At 40.7% G+C, this 20,059-nt stretch overlaps 1 long non-coding RNA gene across 1 annotated transcript; it reads left to right on the forward strand.

The window, feature by feature from the left end:
- The first annotated feature begins 363 nt into the window (after positions 1-363).
- On the forward strand, positions 364-19,731 carry LOC138441313 (uncharacterized). Its single transcript, XR_011257313.1, has 3 exons — positions 364-535; positions 14,289-14,368; positions 17,733-19,731. It is a non-coding gene; the product is annotated as an uncharacterized lncRNA (long non-coding RNA).
- Positions 19,732-20,059: the final 328 nt, after the last annotated feature.

Genomic DNA, 20,059 nt, shown 5'->3' on the forward strand with positions numbered 1-20,059 from the left:
TTTAAATTCTGATTGTGGAGCACCAAACATATATGTGAGGGAATTTATCTGCTAGAAAAAAAGAGGGGATAGGGTTCCTATGTTTTGAGAGGCCAGAGTGAATCTTCCAGAAATTATTGAGACAAATAAGCCTATTTCAATAGAAAGTGCTGCTGTGCCACCCACTGCCCCATTCCCCTGCCCTTCCACCGGTTGTATCCAGAAAGCCACTTTCATCTGAAGATCTGGCAGATGAAGGAGTTGCTGCCCACATGCCTTTTGGATTTTTCTGGGTGAAAGGCCCTAAGGGAGCCTGGGGACTGCATGCTGATCCAGCCGCTCACGTCATGTATCTATTTAAACATTTAATTTGGGGAGGAAGCCAGAGGAATGAACTGAATATAACTCTGTGTTGTTTTTCTTTCCAGGAAGGAGAGCAGTTTGTGAAGAAAATCGGTGGTATTTTTGCCTTCAAGGTGAAAGATGGCCCTGGGGGTAAAGAAGCCACCTGGGTGGTGGACGTGACGACCAAGAGGATCTGTGCTCCCTAACGCAGGTCAGTGCAGTGATGACCTCATTGATAGGAGCACTGACAAGTTCACAGAGGAAATGGGGGCCTGCCTTGGTGTCCCCAAAGGGCTGGCTTTAGAGTTATAGAACCTTGTCAAAGAACTGGGGAATCTTTGGGAATAGGACTAGGTCCCAGCTGCTTCTTCCCAAAGATTGAGAGGCTCCGTCACTGTGGCTAGCCTTACGCTTTGGAATTACACAAACTTGGGTTTAGAGTCCTGGTCCTGCCACTCACAGATTTTGGCCTTAAAAATTATTTCCCTTCTCTGAGCTTTGTTTTTTAGATTTGTAAATGGAAATAATAAATGGTACCTATTTCCTAGGATTCATCTGTAGATTAAGAGAAATAATGATCTCCTAATTAACCTGTGAAGAGCATGGTTCAGTGTGTGGCTGTATGTCCTCAGAAGACCTAACTGTACCCACTGTCTCCACTCCATCTCATCCCAGGCTTTCTTGGACCTACTCCAATCAGCTTTTGTCAGCTCATCGTTATCCCATAACTGTTCTTGCAAGGTCACAAGTAATCACTGGGCTGCTAACTTCAGTGGTTAATTCCCAGCCCTTATAATATTACTCTTCTAGGCTCTCTTTCTACCTATCGGCTGTTCCTTCTTGGCCTCTCTTTCCATTTTTTTTTTCTCTTCCCTAAGTATGTAAATATTGGTGTGCTCTAAGGCTCAGTTCTGTCTATATTCACTCCTTGGGGCTCTCATCTAATTTCATGCTTTTCAAACCATGTCTACACTGATGACTCCCAGGCATCTTCAGTGTGAACTCAAACACTAAACTCCGGGTATATATTCAGCTGCTTAACTAATGAGTTTACCTGTATACTTAATAGGTTTTTTAAAGCTAATATGTCTGAAACCAAACTGTTGCTCTTCCTCCCACCCCGCTTTAATTGTGTTCTCCTTCCACTGTCTTCTCCATGTTGGTAAACTGCGCTTCTGTCTTACCAGTTCCTCAGTCTAAAATCCTTGAGGTCATGCTCGGCTCTTCTTTTTGTTTTTTGAAACTGAAGTATAGTTGATTTACAATGTTGTGCCAATCTCTGCTGTATAGCAAAGTGACTCATTTTACACACACACACAGCTTCTTTGAATGTTCTTTTCCATTACAGTTTACCCCAGAGATTGGATGCAGTTCTCTGTGCTACACAGTTGGACCTTGTTGGTTATCCGTTCTAAATGTAATAACCTGCATCTGTGTTGACTCTTCTTTTTCTCGCACTCCACAGTCTAATCCGCCAGCAAATTCTTTCCTCTGCTACTGCCACCTTGGTCCTCCACCATTTTTGCCTGATCTCCATTTCTAACCTTGCCCCCTATAGGTTCTTTTTCACACACACCAGCTGGAGTGATCATTTTAAAACTCAGATTCTCACCCTTCTCGGCTCAAAACAATTCAGTGACTTTCAACTCACAGAGCTGAAATTAGAGTTCTTACTATCACACTACATAACTGGCCCTAGTCTTCTCTTTCTTACTACCTCTTCCTCACTTTGCTCCAGTCACACTGGCCTCCTTGCTATTGCTTGAACGTGGGGTGTTCCCAGTTCAGGAGCTTTCTACTGCCTGGGATTGTCATCCCTCAGATATCCTCACGACTGGTCCTTTTATTTGCTTCGGATTTTTGCCCAAATGTCACCTCAGTGAGACTTTCCCCGGCCACACTTCTAAATCACACCTCATTACCATTCCCTGCTGTCCTTTTCTGACATAGTTTTCTTTTTAGCACTTACCTCCATCTGATATACCATATCTTATCTATTTGCTTATTGTCTATCCCCCACTAGAGTTGTAAACTGTGTGAACACAGAACATTTGCCTTTTAGGTTCACTGCTGTATTCACAGTACCTAGAATAATACCGGATACCTGGTAAGCCTTCAATAAAATAGATAATAAAAATGAACAGCAGAATGAATGAGTGATGCTTAGTAAGCATTCAGTAAATGGTAGCTATATTGTGTGCTATGTTTCTGTCTTTGGAGAGAGCCTGTTACAGTTAAGAGATGTGAGGGATAAGAACTAGCTTTTTAGAGGGCTATACTATGAACTTTGAAAGTGATTTGATATATAATCTATCCATTAAAACTTTTTGAGTAGAAAAGAAAAGTCAGAACTGCATTTTAGAGGATGAAGTTGCTGCATTAGACCTGATGAATTAGAAAGGAAGAAATCAGAGGCAGAGAGAGCAATTAGGAGGATGGATGATACCACCATCTGAGTTAAGCAAAAAGGAGAGCCCAAGTGTTGGCAGTAAGAAAAAAGGACGTTGTTACATGGCAGTTTCCAGGAGTGTTTGGAGTGAAATTGATGCTACCTGGAAGCTGTAAAGTAGGAGGTCTGTCAAAGATGGTAGGGTTCATTGGTGGTGGTGGTTTAGACCCCATGAACCGTATCCCACCAGGCTCCTCTGTACATGGGATCTCCCAGGCGAGAATACTGGAGTGGGTTGCCATTTCCTTCTCCAGGGGATATTCCTGACCCAGGGATCGAACCCGGGTCTCCCACATTGCAGGTAGTCTCCTGCATTTCAGGCAGATTCTTTACCGACTGAGCTCCTGGAGAAGCTCAGAGTTCATTACCACAACATAATTGAAGAAGGTCCCGGAGGAGAGGATGACATCACGAACACAGGTGGAAGGAGGGTTAGCCTTAGCAAGGAGGGAGGGATACTTCTTTCTTTGAGAGGGTAGATAAATACTGAGGGGCATTTTGAGGTACAGAGGAGGTTGACAGAATTCTTAAACTAGAGTTCAGAGCTTGGAGAAAATATTAAGAGCAGTGTTATGTGCACTGTTGAATAAGGAATTAATCAGAAAAAAAAAGGAATTAACTAGAGATAATGAAGAAAAAGCTGAGCGGCAGTGAGGGCACCTGGTGTGGACAGCATTTTTTTCCTCAAAATGAGTGGGCAGAAAAATAATTACGCTTGCATTCTATGAGCTTCCATCTAACATAATGTAGGAAGGAAAACTAATGTTTCATCTAGATTTTAGCTTCAAGAACTAACAAGAACTTTGGGGAAATAATGCCGAGTTTTTAAATGACTGGCGTTTAATGGTTACTTCAGGATTATAAATTGATATGCCTAGACAGATGTAGTTTTTAGAGAAAATTTTTCTTATTTTCTTATTAGTGTTTGTTTGTTTTGAAAGGTTACATGCTTATGGAAATGTACTAAAAATTTCAGAAAAACCATGTTCTCTGTATATGGACTCTGGCAGTGAACTCTCCCCACATTAGGTGCCCCATCCCAAACCTGCAGGAATTTTACTCTGAATTTCTGCTGAAACCGATACTTGTTGGCAGCCGGGAGTGGTGTTGAAATATGGACTTACCAGTAAAAGCTGCCACGGGAAATTGCCAGCTCTTTTTACATCATCCAACAAATGACCATTTGTTAGAGATCAGCATTAATAACCTGTCCTAGTTTGAACCGACATCTGAAAGAGAATTGTTAATTCTTTTGACATGTCCATACTGTTGACAGGTTTACTTTCTGCAAACATAGTAAGATTTGCTTAAATGTATTTCACTTGCCTATATTCTAAGAGCTTGGTAATGATACAGATGGTTGTATCAAGGACTTTTAGATTTTGTACATTTTCCATACTCTTTTCTTGCTGCCTGGGTGCTTCTCTATCAGTTCCACCTCTCCCCCCTCTCCTTTGAAACAATTCACATAGCATGTCTCCAGGAAGCCAACATTGATTAATTTAACATGACATATTATTCTTTCATTCCTACAGTCTGCCCCCTCAGCACCTACTTGCGTTCTCAACCCTGCCCCTTTGTGGGGAACATGATATAGAGAGCCTCAGAATCTCCCATCCCCAAGGTACAGGAGAAAGAGCATAGTCTTTGGAGATACTCAAACCTGGGTTCAGACCTTGGCTTTGTCACTCATTAGATATAAACTTTTCCTGAGTCCAATTTTCTCACCTACAAAATGGTGAGAATATCGTTTGTCTGTGGAGCAGTTGTGGGGATTAAATGAGATAAGGTATGTAAAGCCCCTAGCATGGTAAGTGCTCAGTAAATCATTACTTCCTTCCCATCCTATAAAGTAAACATTAATTTTGCTTAAATGCATTGGAATTGCCTGTGATTCTTTAAAAGGACATAGGGAACTGAGGACGCATCTGGGATGCATCAGATGCTGATGAATTGGTGAAGGCCCAGTGAACATTGAGCTGTTGAATATTTGTAGTTTTCCTGTAACAAGAGGAGCCATATAACTTAGGAGCTGGGAGTGTAGGCTTTGGCAGCAGGAATCTGCTTCCCTACCTAGCTCAGCCACTTACTAGCTGTGTGACCTTGAGCAAGTTGTTTGACCTCTCTTACCCTTATAGGGTTATTATTAAGATCAAATGAGTCCAAGTATGTGAAGTTCTCAGCATAGTAAGAGCTCAGTAAGTGCTGGTGTAGTAACAGCAGCAGCAGTACTTTATTTCCTAAAGTCACTAGGAGTTCTTTCTTGGAATATTAAAATCTAATCCAACAGTAAATCAAGTCCAGCTCTCTCAATTTGCTAGCTTTGTTTTTTTTTTTTTTTCCCCTCCCTGCTCTTTGATGTTATATATCTACAAGGGAACTGGTTTTTCCAGACTGGAAATACTTGAATTTTTAAGGCTTCAGATCTTTTTTTCAAGTAATAAGAGAAAATTTAGATAGAGGCAGAGATGGAATGGCCATTGAGACACAGTCTTTTTAGGGGTTATTTTTGCATCCTAAGATGTAAAAGAAAAATGCTTAGTTTTGAATCATGTTTTAGTTACTTAATAAAAGGACATGCTATGCTTTAATAGTTTGCCCCCATCCCAGTCTGTTTGTACCGCTGTTTGAACATACCACACCTGGGTGACTCAAAAACAACAGGAATTATTTGTCATAGTTCTGGTGACTGGAAACCCAAGATCAAGGCATCAGCATGGTCACCTTTTTTTGAGTATCCTCTGCCTGGTTCATAGCCAGTGCTTTCTCGCTGTGGGCCTACATCGTGGAAGGGCTCAGGTCTCTCTGGAGCCTCTCTATAAGGCATGAATCCCATTCATTAAGGCTCTACACTTACGACACCCGAAGGCCCTCCCTGCTAATACTATCACATTGTTGTTGTTCAGTCACTAAGTTGTGTCTGATTCTTTGTTACCCCATGGACTGCAGCACGGCAGGCCTCCCTGTCTCCTGGAGTTTACCCAAGTTCATGTTCATTGAATCCATGATGCTATCTAACCATCTCATCTTCTGCCGCTCTCTTCTACGTTTGCTTTCAATCTTTCCCAGAGTCTTTTCCAGTAAGTCTGCTCTTTGCATCAGGTGGCCAAAAGTATTGTAGCTTCAGATTCAGCTTGAGTCCTTCCTGTGAATATTCAGAGTTGATTTCCTTCCAGATTGACTGTTTTGATCTCCTTGCTGTCCAAGGGACTCTCAAAAGTCTTCTCCAGCATCACAACTTGAAAGCATCCATTCTTGGCTCTCAGCCTTCTTTATGGTTCAACACTCACATCTGTACATGACTACTGGAAAGACCATAGCTTTCACTATACGGACCTTTGTTGGCAAAGTGATATGTTTTAATATGCTGTCTAGGTTTGTCATAGTTTTCCTTCCACGAAGCAAATGTCTTCTGATTTCATGTCTGCAGTCACCATCCACAGTGATTTTGGAGCCCAAGAAGAGAAAATTTGTCACAGCTTCCACTTTTTCCCATTCTATTTGCCATAAAGTGATGGGACTGGACACCATGAACTTCATTTTTTGAATGCTGAGTTTTAAGCCAGCTTTTTCGCTTTCTTCTTTCACACTCATCAGGTGACTCTTTAGTTCCTCTTTACTTTCTGCCGTTAGAGCGGCATCATCTGCATATCTGAGGTAGCTGCTATTTCTCCCAACAATTTAAATTTCAGTTTGTGATTTATCCAGCCCAGCATTTTGCATGATGTACTCTGCATATAAGTTAAGTAAACAGGGTAACAATATACAGCCTTATTGTACTCCTTTCCCAATTTTGATGCAGTCAATTGTTACAGATAAGGTTCTAACTGTTATTTTTGGCCCACATACAGGTTTCTCAGGAGACAGGTAAGATGGTCAGGTATTCCCATCTCTTTAAGAAATTTCCACCATTTGTTGTGATCTACAGTCAAAGGCTTTCACGTAGTCAATGAAACGGAAGTAGATGTTTTTTGTGAAATTCCTTGCTGTCTCTATGATCCAACAAATGTTGGCAATTTGGTCTCTGTTTCTTCTGCCTTTTCTAAACTCAGCTTATACATCTGGAAGTTCTCGATTCAAATACTGGTGAAGCTTACCTTGAAGGATTCTGAGTGTAACCTTCTAGCATGGGAAGTTGGTGCAATTGTCCAGTAGCTTGAACATTCTTTAGCACTGCCCTTCTTTGGAACTGGGATATAAGCTGATCTTTTCCAGTCGTTTGGCCACTGCTGGGTTTTTCAAATTTGCTGACATCTTGAGTACAGCACTTTAACATCATCCTTTGGGACTTGAAATAGCTCAGCTGGAATTCCATCCTCCACTAGATTTGTTGGTAGTAATGCTTCCTAAGGCCCACTTGGCTTCACACTCCAGGATGTCAGGCTCTAGGTGAGTGACCACACCATTGTGGTTATATGAGTCATTAAGACCTTTTTTGTACAGTTCTTCTGTGTATTCTTGCCACCTCTTCTTAATTTCTTCTGCATCTGTTGTGTCCTTACTGTTTCTGTCCTTTATCATGCCCATCCTTGCGTGACATGTTCCTTTGATATCTCTAGTTTTCTTGAAGAGAGCCCTAGTCTTACCCATTCTATGGTTTTCTTCCATTTCTTTGCAGTGTTTATTGAAGAAGGCCTTCTTATCTCTTCTTACTTTTCTCTGGATCTCTCCCTTCACTTGGTTATATCTTTCCCTTCCTCCTTTGCCTTTTGGTTCTCTTCTTTCCTCAGCTATTTGTAAAGCCTCCTCAGACAACTGCTTTACTTTCTTGCATTTCTTTGACTTAGGGATGGTTTTGGTCACCACCTCCTGTACAATGTTATGAACCTCTTTCCATAGTTCTTCAGACACTTTGTCTCCCAGATCTAATCCCTTGAATCTTTTTATCACCTCCACTGTATAACCATAAGGGATTCGATTTAGGTCATACCTGAGTGGCTTAGTGGTTTTTCCCACTTTAAAATTTAAGCCTGAATTTTGCTATAAGGAGCTGATGATCTGAGCCACAGTCATCTCCAGGTCTTGTTTTTGCTGACTGTATAGAGCTTCTCCATCTTTAGCTGCAAAAAATGCAGTCAGTCTGATTTTGGTTAGAGCATAGGCTTGGGTTACTGTGATGTTGAATGGCTTTCCTTGGAAACAAACCAAGATCATTCTGCTGTTTTTGAGACTGCACCCGTGTGTCGCATTTCAGACTCTTTTGTTGGTTACGAGGGCTACTCCATTTCTTCTAAGGGATCCTTGCCCACAGTGAAAGAAAAGAAAGAAAGAAAGAAAGAAAGTGTTAATCGTGTCTGGCTCTTTGTGACCCCATGGACTGTAGCCTGCCAGGCTTCTCTGTCCATGGAATTCTCCAAGCAAGAAAACTGGAGTGGGTTGCCATTTCCTTCTCCAGGGGATCTTCCTGACCCAGGGATCAAACCCAGGTCTCTTGCATTGCAGGCAGTTTCTTTACCATCTGAGCTACCACGAGTAGATATAATGGTCATCTAAGTTAAATTGGCCTAAAAACGGACTCCAGTCCATTTTAGTTCACTGATTCCTAAGATGTCAATGTTTACTCTTTCCATCTCCTGTCTGACTACTTCCAATTTACCTTGATTCATGGACCTAACATTCCAGGTTCCTATGCAATATTTTTCTTTACAGCATCGGATTTTACTTTCACCACTAGACATATCCACAACTGAGCATCTTTTCCACTTTGGCCCAGCTGCTTCATTCTTTCTGGAGCTGTTAGTAATTGCCCTGCACTCTTCCACAGTAGCATATTGGACACCTATCCTCGGGGGAAGGGGGGGTGCTCATCTTCTGATGTAATATCTTTTTTTTTTTTAATTGTTCATGAGGTTCTCCTGGCAAGAACACTGGAGTGGTTTGGCATTCCCTTCTCCAGTGGACCACGTTTTGTCAGATCTATGACCCGTCTGTCTTGGGTGGCCCTGCCTGGCATGGCTCATAACTTCATTGAGTTATGCAAGACAGTCACCTCAACAAGGCAGTGATACATGAAGGGGACTATCACACTAGGTATTAGGATTTCAAAATAAGAGTTTTGGGGTATACAAGCATTCAGACCATATATGGCAAGTCCTATCTTTTTTTTTAATTAAGGCACAGATTAACTATTGTGCCATGATTTGATATTATTACAATTATTAGTAGTAATACTATTAGAGTATTATTTTTATATAGATTATCCAAAGAACTAACTGCTGGAAATTCTGATTTCTTGGTGAAAATTTCCTTTTGCATTTGGAACTTCTCTTTTGTCCAAGGAAGAAATAGCTGGTTTAGCAATGAGGTTAGAGTCTTTGTGGTATGGCCTTTTTTCTTTGATTATACTATTAAAATTGATATTTTTAAAACTCTGTTTTTATATAAGTAATATATACTCAAGTGTAAACAAAATGAAAAACTACTCTCCTATAATCCCACCCATCTATATCATGAGTTCACAAATGATGGCCTACGCGCCAGATTCATCCCACCACCTGCTTTTTTAAATTTTGTTTTGTGTAAAAATTTTCTAAAGTTTAGCCCATAAGGAAGGGTATAAATCTGAGTGTTTAGCCTGATCAATGTTAACAAATGAATATATCTCCCAGCTCAAGATGCAGAATGTTGCCAGCACTCTAGAAACCTCCTCACACCACCTCCCATTACTATTCATTCCCAAAAGGAACCACTATTCCAAATTCTACCACCATCAGTTGATTTTATTTATTTTAGAAATCCATATAGATGGAGCCATGCAATATTTACTGTTTGAGGTGTGGCTTCTTTTGCTCATCATTGTAAGATTCATTATATTTTTGAAGTAGCATTAGTTCATTTTTACTATGTGAATGCACTAGAATTTATTTATTCAGTTAATGGTTGATATATCTTTGCAGTATTTCCATTATGGGGCCTTATAAATAAAGCTGCTGTGAACATTCTCTTATGTGTCTGTTAGTGGACATACATACTTATCTCCATTTGTTATATAACGTGGAGTAGAAATACTAAGGGCTTCCCTCATAGCACAGTTGGTAAAGAATCTGCCTGCAATACAGGAGACCCTGGTTCGATTCCTGGGTCAGGAAGATCCCCTGGAGAAGGAACTGGCAACCCACTCCAGTTTTCTTGCCTAGAGAATCCCCATGGACAGAGGAGGCTGGCAGGCTACAGTCCATGGGGTTGCAAGAGTTGGACATGACTTAGTGACTAAACCACCACCACCACCACCAGAAATACTAAGTCATGAGCTACCATATAGCCAGGTTTTTGATATGGATATACTATTTACATTCTCCTCCATATTATATGAGAGTTTCATTTGCTCTATATTTTTGACAATACTTGGTAATATCATTTTTTTAGTTTGTTTTTAACTTGGGTACACTGAGGTATTATTTATATACAATAGACTCTACCTTTGTAAGATGTATAATTCTATGAACTCAGACAAATGCATACAGTATTATAGTCACTACCAAAAATCAAGATACAGAAGATTTCCAAAAAATATCTTTGCGTCCTTTTGTTCTCAATCCCCTACTCTCACCCTTAGGTGCTGGCAACCACTGAGCTGATTTCTATCCCTACAGTTTCACTTTTCCCAGGATGTCATAAGCTTCCAATGGAATCATACTCTGCGCCTTTTTGAGCCTGCTTATTTCATGTATTATCAATAGTTTATTCCTTTTTGTTGCTAATTAGTTTATCCACTCACCAGATGGAGTATATTTAGTTTTTTTTCCAGGTTTGGGCAATTTGAGGAAAGCCCCTAATGAACATTCACGAATAGGTGTGGATTTATATTTTCATTGCTCTTGGGTAAACACCTATGAATGGCATGTGTGTGTTTAGCTTTCTAAGAAATTTCCAGACTGTTTTCTAAGGTGACTGTATCATTTTAAAGTCCCTCCAGCATTGTGTTGACTTTTCAACTGCTCATCCTCACCAGCACTGGGTATTATTTTTTTAAAGCCATTCATGCTAGTAGGTATGTTGTATCTCATCTATACTTTCAACTTGCAGTTTCCTGATGACTAATGGAATTGAACACCATTTCATGTGCTTTTTTTGGCTATTTGGAGATCTTGTATATGTGCCTGTTTGCTTGCCCATTTTTGTAGTGGATTATCCAGCCTTTTCTAATTGAGTGATAGGAGTTTTCTAAATATTTTCTGGCTACAAGGTCTTTGTTAGATATATAAGTTGCAAATATCTTCTTGCTCTTGGTCTGCTACTGTTTTGAAAATAGTTTTATTGGAATATGGCTGCATGCATTTGTTTATATATTTTCTATAGCTGTTCTTGTGCTACAAGTACAGGGTGAGTCATTGCATTAGAGGTCTAGTAGTTCACAACACCTAAAATATTTAGTGTCTGATCATTTACAAGAAAGTTTGCTAAGCCCTGCTATAGATAACTATTCATCATCTATTACCACAAATTTAATGGTTTAAAACAACACACGCATTTATTACCTCACAGCTTCCATAGATAAATTGGCTGAGGACAGCTTAGCTGAGTTCTCTGCATAAGGTCTTGCAGGTTGCAGTCAGGGTGTTATCCAGGGCTGGATTGTCATCTGGAGACTTGGCTAGGAAAGGGGTTTATGTCCAAGCTCAATCATGTTGCTGCAAAAGTAACTTCCTTGCCTCTATGAGAATGTAGCTTAGTTTCTCCTGGTTACAGGCCAGAGTCTGCCCTCAGCCCCTACAGGCCAGTACCCTGCCAGGTAGTCCTCTCCATAGGCAGTGTGCAACTCACAGGATGAAGCTAGCTTGAAGTCAAGGCCAGCAAGAGAGTGAGACAAAAGACACACCCTCAGCTTTCTCACATTGTGCAGGCTAGAAGCAAGTCACAAGTCCTGACCACACTCTAGGGTAGGGGATTATCCGTTTAGCTCAGTCATACAGTCATGTCTGACTATTTGCAATCCCATGGACTGCAGCATGCCAGACTTCCCTGTCCATCACCAACTCCCAGAGCTTGCTCAAACTCATGTCCATCAAATCAGTGATGTGATCCAACCATCTCATCCTATGTCATTCCCTTCTCCTCCTGCCTTCAACCTTTCCCAGCATCAGGGTCTTTTCTAAGGAGTCAGTTCTTTGCATCAGGTGGCCAAAGTATTGGAGTTTCAGCTTCAGCATCAGTCCCTCCAATGAACACCCAGGACTGATTTCCTTTAGGATTGACAGGTTGGATCTCCTTGCTGTCCAAGGGACTCTCAGGAGTCTTCTCCAACATCATAGTTCAAAAGTATCCGTTTTTCTGTGCTCAGCTTTCTTTATAGTCCAACTCTCACATCCATACATGACTACTGGAAAAACCATAACTTTAACTAGACAGACAGACCTTTGTCAGCAAAGTAATGTCTCTGCTTTAATATACTGTCTAGGTTTGTCATAGCTTTTCTTCCAAGGAGCAAGTGTCTTTTAATTTCATGGCTGCAGTCACCATCTGTAGTGATTTTGGAGGCCAAGAAAATAAAGTCAGTCACTGTTTCCATTGTTTCCCCATCTATTTGCCACGAAGTGATGAGACCAGATGCCATGATCTTTGTTATTTGAATGTTGAATTTTAAGCCAGCTTTTTCACTGTCCTTCCTAGTGGAATATACAAAGGCATGAATGAATACCAGAAAGCAGCAATCACAGGGGTCACCTTAGAGCCTGTGTGCCACAGTAGCTATTATTAATATATTGGTCTCCAAGTTTGCAGGTTGGAATCTATAAGTTTATAAGCTTCTTCCTATATGTCTATCAGGGCTTCCCTGATAGCTCAGTTGGTAAAGAATCCACCTGCAATGCAGGAGACCCCAGTTCGATTCTTGGGTTGGGAAGATCCACTGGAGAAGGGATATACTACCCACTCTAGTATTCTTGGGCTTCCCTTGTGGCCCACCTGGTAAAGAATCCTGCTGCAATGTGGGAGACATGGGTTCTATCCCTGGGTTGGGAAGATCTCCTGGAGAAGCGAAAGGCTACCCACTCCAGTATTCTGGCCTGGAGAATTCCATGGACTGCATAGTCCATGGATTGCAGAGTCGGACATGACTGAGCAACTTTCACTTTTACTTTATACATATATAATTGAATATCTGTTTTTACATAAAACATGGGTTCATGCCTACAGTTTGTTTTGAAACTGGTTTATATAACAATCTCTTCAAGAGTTTGGGAAGAGATGGGAATGCCAGACCACCTTACCTGCCTCCTGAGAAATCTGTATGCAGGTCAAGAAGCAATAGTTAGAACTGGACATGGAACAACAGACTGGTTCCAAATAGGGAAAGGAGTACATGGAGGCAGTATATTGTCACCCTGCTTATTTAACTTATATGCAGAGTACATCATGAGAAATGCTGGCCTAGATGAAGCACAAGCTGGAATCAAGATTGCCGGGAGAAGTATCAATAACCTCAAATACACAGCTGACACCACCCTTATAGCAAAAAGTGAAGAAGAACTAAAGAGCCTATTGATGGAAGTGAAAGAGGAGAGTGAAAAAGCTGGCTTAAAACTCGGCATTCAGAAAACTAAGATTGTGGCATCCAGTCCCATCATTTCATGGGAAATATATGGGGAAACAATGGAAACAGTGACAGACTTTATTTTCTTGGGCTCCAAAATCACTGCAGATGGTGACTGCAGCCATGAAATTAAAAGACACTTGCTCTTTGGAAGAAAAGCTATGACCAGCCTAGACAGCATATTGAAAAGCAGAGACATTACTTTGCTGACAAAGGTCCATCTAGTGAAAGTTATGCTTTTTCCAGTAGTCATGTATGGATGTGAGAGTTGGACTATAAAGACGGATGAGCACCAAAGAACTGATGCTTTTGAACTGTGGTGTTGGAGAAGACTCTTGAGAGTCCCTTGGACTGCAAGGAGATCCAACCAGTCCATCCTAAAGAAAACCAGTTCTGGATATTCATTGGAAGGACTGATGCTGAAGCTGAAGCTGCAATACTTTGGCCACCTGACGCAGAGAACTGACTAGAAAAGACCCTGATGCTGGGAAAGATTGAAGTCAGGAGAATAAGGGGACAACGGAAGATGAGAAGGCTGGACGGCATCACCGACTTGATGGACATGAGTTTGAGCAAGCTCCTGGAGTTGGGGATAGACAGGGAAGCCTGGTGTGCTATAGTCCATGGGATTGCAAATAGTCAGACATGACTGAGCAACTGAACTATATAACAATATCATGAACTGTATAATGTGAATGTGTCTTTTCAGGTCATGAAATGTAGATCCTTATCATCTAATGGCTGCATTGTACCCCTCTATATGAATATACCAAGATTATTTAATGAATTCCCTCTTCTTAAATATTGCAGTTGCTAGTGATTTATGCCATATTTTACCAGGTTGCTGTAGAGTGTATGTGAGTGCCCATGTGCCCACACTAACACTGGGTGTGATTCTGTTACAGTCAGTGGCTTTTGATTAAAATGTACACATGAAACTGAACACTCCCTTTTTCTCCTTCCTTCTGCATGTCTCTTATTTAGATAAGAAGGCTGACTGTGCAATCACAATGACTGACTCAGACTTACTGGCTCTGATGACTGGTAAAATGAATCCTCAGATGGTAAGTATGATGGTACGTATGTCCTTGTATTAAGTGGATTTTAACCTGTTTCACTTCATCACCTATTTCAGCCTCATCCCATAAAGTGTAAAGTGGTCAAACCCACAAAACTCAGTGTTCCCCAAATATTCACTTAATGGATGACAAATAGTTGTGGAGCTAGCCATGTGTCAGCCATTGCCCTGTGTGCTGAAAATGTCCAGATGAATAAGAAATAGTTCACACGCTCTGGGCATCCAGTTTGGTATGAGACAGGTGTGCAGAAGAATAAGTGCAACCAAATATCTGTGGTGCCCTGTCTGGCTTGTGGTTGGAGAGTGTGGAAGAAGGAGAAGCCATATCTTCCTGGGCTGCCAGAGGATGCTTCACAGAGGGAATAATGCCTGGCTCTGTCCTGGGGGTGGTCAGGAGTCATCAGTGCACAGGTGGAGAGCAGGAGCCACCCAAATAGAAGAAAGAACTAGTTGTCACAGAGGCAAGACGTTTACCTTTCGTATCTTTGCCTGTGCTCCTTTTTTGTCTGAGCTGTGATTTCCTTGACAAACTTATCTTTTAAAATGATCTTAGGAACTTCCCTGGTGGTCCAGTGGCTAAGACTGTGCTCCCAAGGAATGGGGCTTGTGTTCGATCCTTGATCAGGGAACTAAATCTCACATGCTACAACTAAGAGTTTGCATTCTGCAATTAAAGATCCCTTATGCTGCAGGTAAGACTCAGCACAGCCAAATAAAATAAATGAATATTAATTTAACAAAACAGAATGAACTTAGTTGTTATGTTCAAAGACCGCCTACCACACTGTTGGGGAGCTATAGTCAGTACCTCTTCTGGGCCACTTACTGGACTGCTAGCCTAGCACTTGTCTCATTACACTAAGTTGTGATATGCCTGTCTCTTCTCCCAGTAGAATGTGCATGTCTCAAGGGAACAAACCACATCTTGTTCATCTTTGTGTCTCCAGAACTTAGCATGATGCCTGGCATTTTTAAATTTTGACAATCACTGGATTAATTTGTATTTCTCTAAAATGTATTCATGGCTTGTATAGATTTTTCAGGCCCCCAGATTGTCAAGGGTCTTCTTATATTCTTTACTGGCACAATGTTGAGCAGACTTGATATACATTATCGTAAATAACACAAAGAAGCTAAGATGCTGCTTCCCATTGTAGCCTTATTTTTTGCTGTTGTTGCCTCAACCTTATTTGGGCTTCCCTGATGGCTCAGATGGTAAAGAATCTACCTATAATTTGGGAGACCCGATTCAATCCCTGGGTCAGAAAGATCCCTGGAGAAGGGAACGGCTACCAACTCCAGTATTCTTTCCTGGAGAATCCCATGGACAGAGGAGCCTGGCAGGCTACAGTCCATGAGATCACATGGAGTCAGACAGAACTGAAGCAACTAACACTTTCAGCCTTATTTGTTTTAGGTCTTGCTCCTGTGGTGAAGTCACTCAGTCGTATCCGACTCTTTGCAAACCCATGGACACCAGGCTCCTCTGTCCATGGGATTTTCTAGTCGAAAGTACTGGAATGGGTTGCCATTTCCTTCTCCAGGGAATCTTCCCGACCCAGGGATCAAACCCAGGTCTCCCGCATTGTAGACAGGCGCTTTACCATCTGAGCCACCAGGGTACCCTCATAATTTTAAAGACTGGATAAAACAACTAAATCTGACTCCTACTTGTATTCCTTTTAAAAATGCTTATTCTAAGCAACTAAGCACATTTCAGCTGACGCATTGACAAGGGAGAGACTTGCATCTATGATGTTTCAGTTGAATGCATACCACTGACGCTGACATTAGCACCCACTGGGCCCTCTTCAAAATCTGGACAGAACAGAGGCCACCAGTCCCAGAGCTGGCACGTCCCCCTTCCCACCCGCTGCAGCTCAGCCAGTGTGCACGCCATACACTTCCTTGGTAGCATGGTCAGGCCTCACACTCAGCTGCCCTCGTTCTCTCAGTTTATCTGTTTACCACCCATTTGGAGAGTAAAGCGTCAGCTTACTTTTCCTGAACACCTGTCGGCACCCAGAGGAATTAAAGATAAAAATGGGAGACCTTTGTGTTAATGTGCTAATGGTCTTCCCTTATGCTCAGAAGAGGATTTGACTGGAAACCATTAAATGCAGTGGAAATTATAATTTATATGTTTGGCTACAGTTGAAGCAAAGCAATATGCTCTCTAGCAGAAAGCACATATGAAGAGCACCTTAGGGCCCAGATTTAAATGATTCTTTTGTTTGGAGTCTCTAAAAGGTGAGACTCATTTTTCTCTGTAATCATTATTAAATAAAATAAATAAAAATTAAATAAAATATAATTTCTTCTTTTAATTAAGAAAAGGGAAATATGGTGAGTTTCTCTGGTAGGAACTACTGGTCCATATTTTTAAAAGACATATGTTAAATATATTGTGTTCTGAGACACTTGACCTTTAAGTCATCAGACAGAAGGCTGTGTGCCATATAGAAAGGAAACATTTAGTTTGTCCAGACAGAGGAGGGGGGGAAAAAAGGAATTAGTCACCCTCACCAGAAGGTGTAGAGAAGGCAGAGCTCTGTGCTTTCCTACTAGTGTGGCAGAAGAGCTCCTCACTTCTTAATATACTTGTTAGGAAGTGAAGGCTACCAGCAACTTTTCCTCTATTTTAAGAATTGAGTAAGAAGACTGAGATCATAGCAGAGAAATCATGCTATGTTCCCAATTTTGCTATTTCTTTAAAGTTTTCCTGGGGTTTTGTTACATGATAAATTTAGCAAACATCATGTGATCTAATCCCAGGCAGTTGTTAAGTGGAACAAATTGTGGCTCTGCACTTGGGACTGGTTTGAGTCTCCTTATTGAGCCAAAGATTCACACAGGCACCTCAGCAGGCTGCCTGGCCTCCCCCTGTAGGGAATACATCTTTATCATGTAGACCAAAAAAGGGAGAAAAATGGTGACATTTCATTGCCTAGATGCATCTGTAATCGAATCCCAAGTTTCTAAGTGTGTTACACGTGTGCTTTTCCCCCCTGCTGGCAGACCCACTGAATGCGTAATGTTTTTAAACAAAATCAGTCTAGTATGAACCCACTCTGCCTAATATTTGAGGAAAACAGGTAATGGCAGACTCAATTTCTAAGAGAACAGATTTGGGAAAGCTGTGTCTTTTGACTGCTCTGTGTAAAGCGTGACTTTTACAAAGTTACCCTTGTGAGGAATCTGGTGCTAAATCTATTCCCGAAAGCCAAGTTTCATATTTTGAAGAAAGTTTAAGAGACTTGGATAAATAAATCATCTTGGGGCTGGACAGTCTAGAAATATTAACAATCTCAAAACAACAAATAATAAATTTTCTTTCTTCTTCCTCACAGGCCTTTTTTCAAGGCAAATTGAAAATCACTGGCGATGTGAGTCTGGCTATGAAATGACAAAATCTCCAGCTTCAGCCACAGGCAAAGCTAAGCTGTAAAGAACTCCCTTTGCCTACCTTTGAAAATCAAGTTGAGATATATAGATATACATATATTTCATTGTCAGAACTTAGATTGAAACTACATATTGGGAAATAGCATGAAATTTGTTTTTAAATGGGTGTGACCAATCTCGTTTTTCCTAAGCCCTGGGTGAATAGAACCTGATGGTTTACTACTGCTTTGCTGAACTGCATACAACTGTGCATTGCAAAGTTAATATGGTAATTATGGTTTGGGGTAAAATTGAATTTTAGAATAAAATTAGGAATAGCAAAATCCAAAAACTATGTAAACAAAAGCTCTCATTTTGGTTATAAAGTACATTTGAGGATTCTTGTGCTGAAGATTCAATTTAAGTTTTCTTTGGGAGAGCTAGGGAAGAAACAGAATGCCAGTAGCTGGCCATATTTAGTGTCGTGCGCTTAATGGCCTCAACCTATTTCCCAGTGACAATTTTTTAAATTCTGTATTGGGATTAAAAAAAAAATCTTTAAAATTTTGCATTTCATGCCATCAAAGCAGTATTTTTTTCCCACATTAAAGAAATATGATCAAAGTTTGGGAGTAAATATCTATTTTTAAATGAGTTTCTTTCTTGAAAAAATTCAGTGTATTAGAAACATAAAATGCTGTTGAGAAAATTGAAGAAATGAGTTTGCTTTGACATGCACAATTTTCAAATTATACTCATATTACTTTAATTAAATTCATAAAACTCTCTTTTCTTTGTTATAATTTTCCTTTTCCATATGTTTAGTTTACTAGCCACATTTATCTTTCTAGATTTTCTAATGCTAATGCTGTTTCTATAATTCAGTAAGATATGGGGTAAAATAATGCTTTCAGAAGAATGTTTAATAGAAAATTGCCCTTCCTCATCTCTTTTTTTTTTAATTATGTATCTTCTTTTTGTTCAGAGTTCTCTAAATGATAGAGAGTAAGAGAAACATTGGAGATTTACAATCTGAGTTATCTAGACTACTATTTACTGCTACGTTCCCATAGTCAGTCACTACTAGTTCTTGGTTAGGGATGTACTGTGTTGTGGTGGAAGGGGCACCTGACTAGGAGTCAGGAGTCTTGTTTCTCTTAGGCAAATTAGTAATGTCTGACAGTTTCTAACCTATTAAAATAGGGCATTTATGATGGTCCATAAGGCTCCCTCTGTTCTGATAATCCTGTGAGTCTACTCAGAGGCCAGCAGAACTGTTTGGGAGTTATTTAGGCCATGCCTTTCTGCTGTTACACAATTACTTTTACCCAAAGATGGGTCAGAGGCAAAAAGCTGGGTGGTTTCAGTTGTTTGTTTAGATGTTCGGCATCTCTACTAATCAAATCAGCACTGTGGATCCCATAGTCCTTGGCCATTTAACTTTGCATGTCCTGCAACAAGCAGAACAGTATCTGGGAATGGGGCAATATGGTAAGTTAAGCCAGTTTAAGTTGATTTCAGGTTTCCCAGGTGGCTTGGCAGTAAAGAATTCACCTGCCAATGCCAGAGCTGCAGGAGATGCGGGTTCGATCCCTGGGCCAGGAACATCCGCTGGAAGAGGAAATGGCAACCCACTCCAGTATTCTTGCCTGAAGAATCCCATGGACAGAGGAGCCTGGCGGGCTACAGTCCATGAGGTCTCAAAGATTCATACATGACTGAACAATTGGACAGGAGCACGAGTTGATCTCAAGTCCCGAAAATGCATTCGGAATACAGACTTACTTCCTAATCATGTTGGCTTTTTATTCTGTGAAGAAAAAAAATACTTCAAGAAAAAAGTTCCAACAAAATGTCTGATTTACTTGCAGTTTGGATTTGCTGTATTATTCTGCTTCCTGTCGTTCAGGATAACAGGAGATATTTGTTATAGGCTTTAGGATGAACCTGAAAAAAAAAAAGAAAGCCCAAAACTGGTTCTTGGAGTAGAGATGTGTCTATATATAAATGCAATTTATATTATTCAAAAAACTAAGATCATGGCATCCAGTCCCATCACTTCATGGCAAATAGATGGGGAAACAATGGAAATAGTGACAGACTATTTTCTTGGGCTCCAAAATCACTGCAGATGGTTACTGCAGCCATGAAATTTAAAAGACTCTTGCTCCTTGGAAGAAAAGCTATCACAAACCTAGACAACATATTAAAAAGCAGAGACCACTTTGCCAACAAAGGTCTGTCTATTCAAAGCTATGGTTTTTCCAGTAGTCATGTATGGATGTGAGAACTG

Source organism: Ovis canadensis, chromosome 1 (assembly GCF_042477335.2).
Source record: "Ovis canadensis isolate MfBH-ARS-UI-01 breed Bighorn chromosome 1, ARS-UI_OviCan_v2, whole genome shotgun sequence".
NCBI classification, from domain to species: domain Eukaryota; kingdom Metazoa; phylum Chordata; class Mammalia; order Artiodactyla; family Bovidae; genus Ovis; species Ovis canadensis.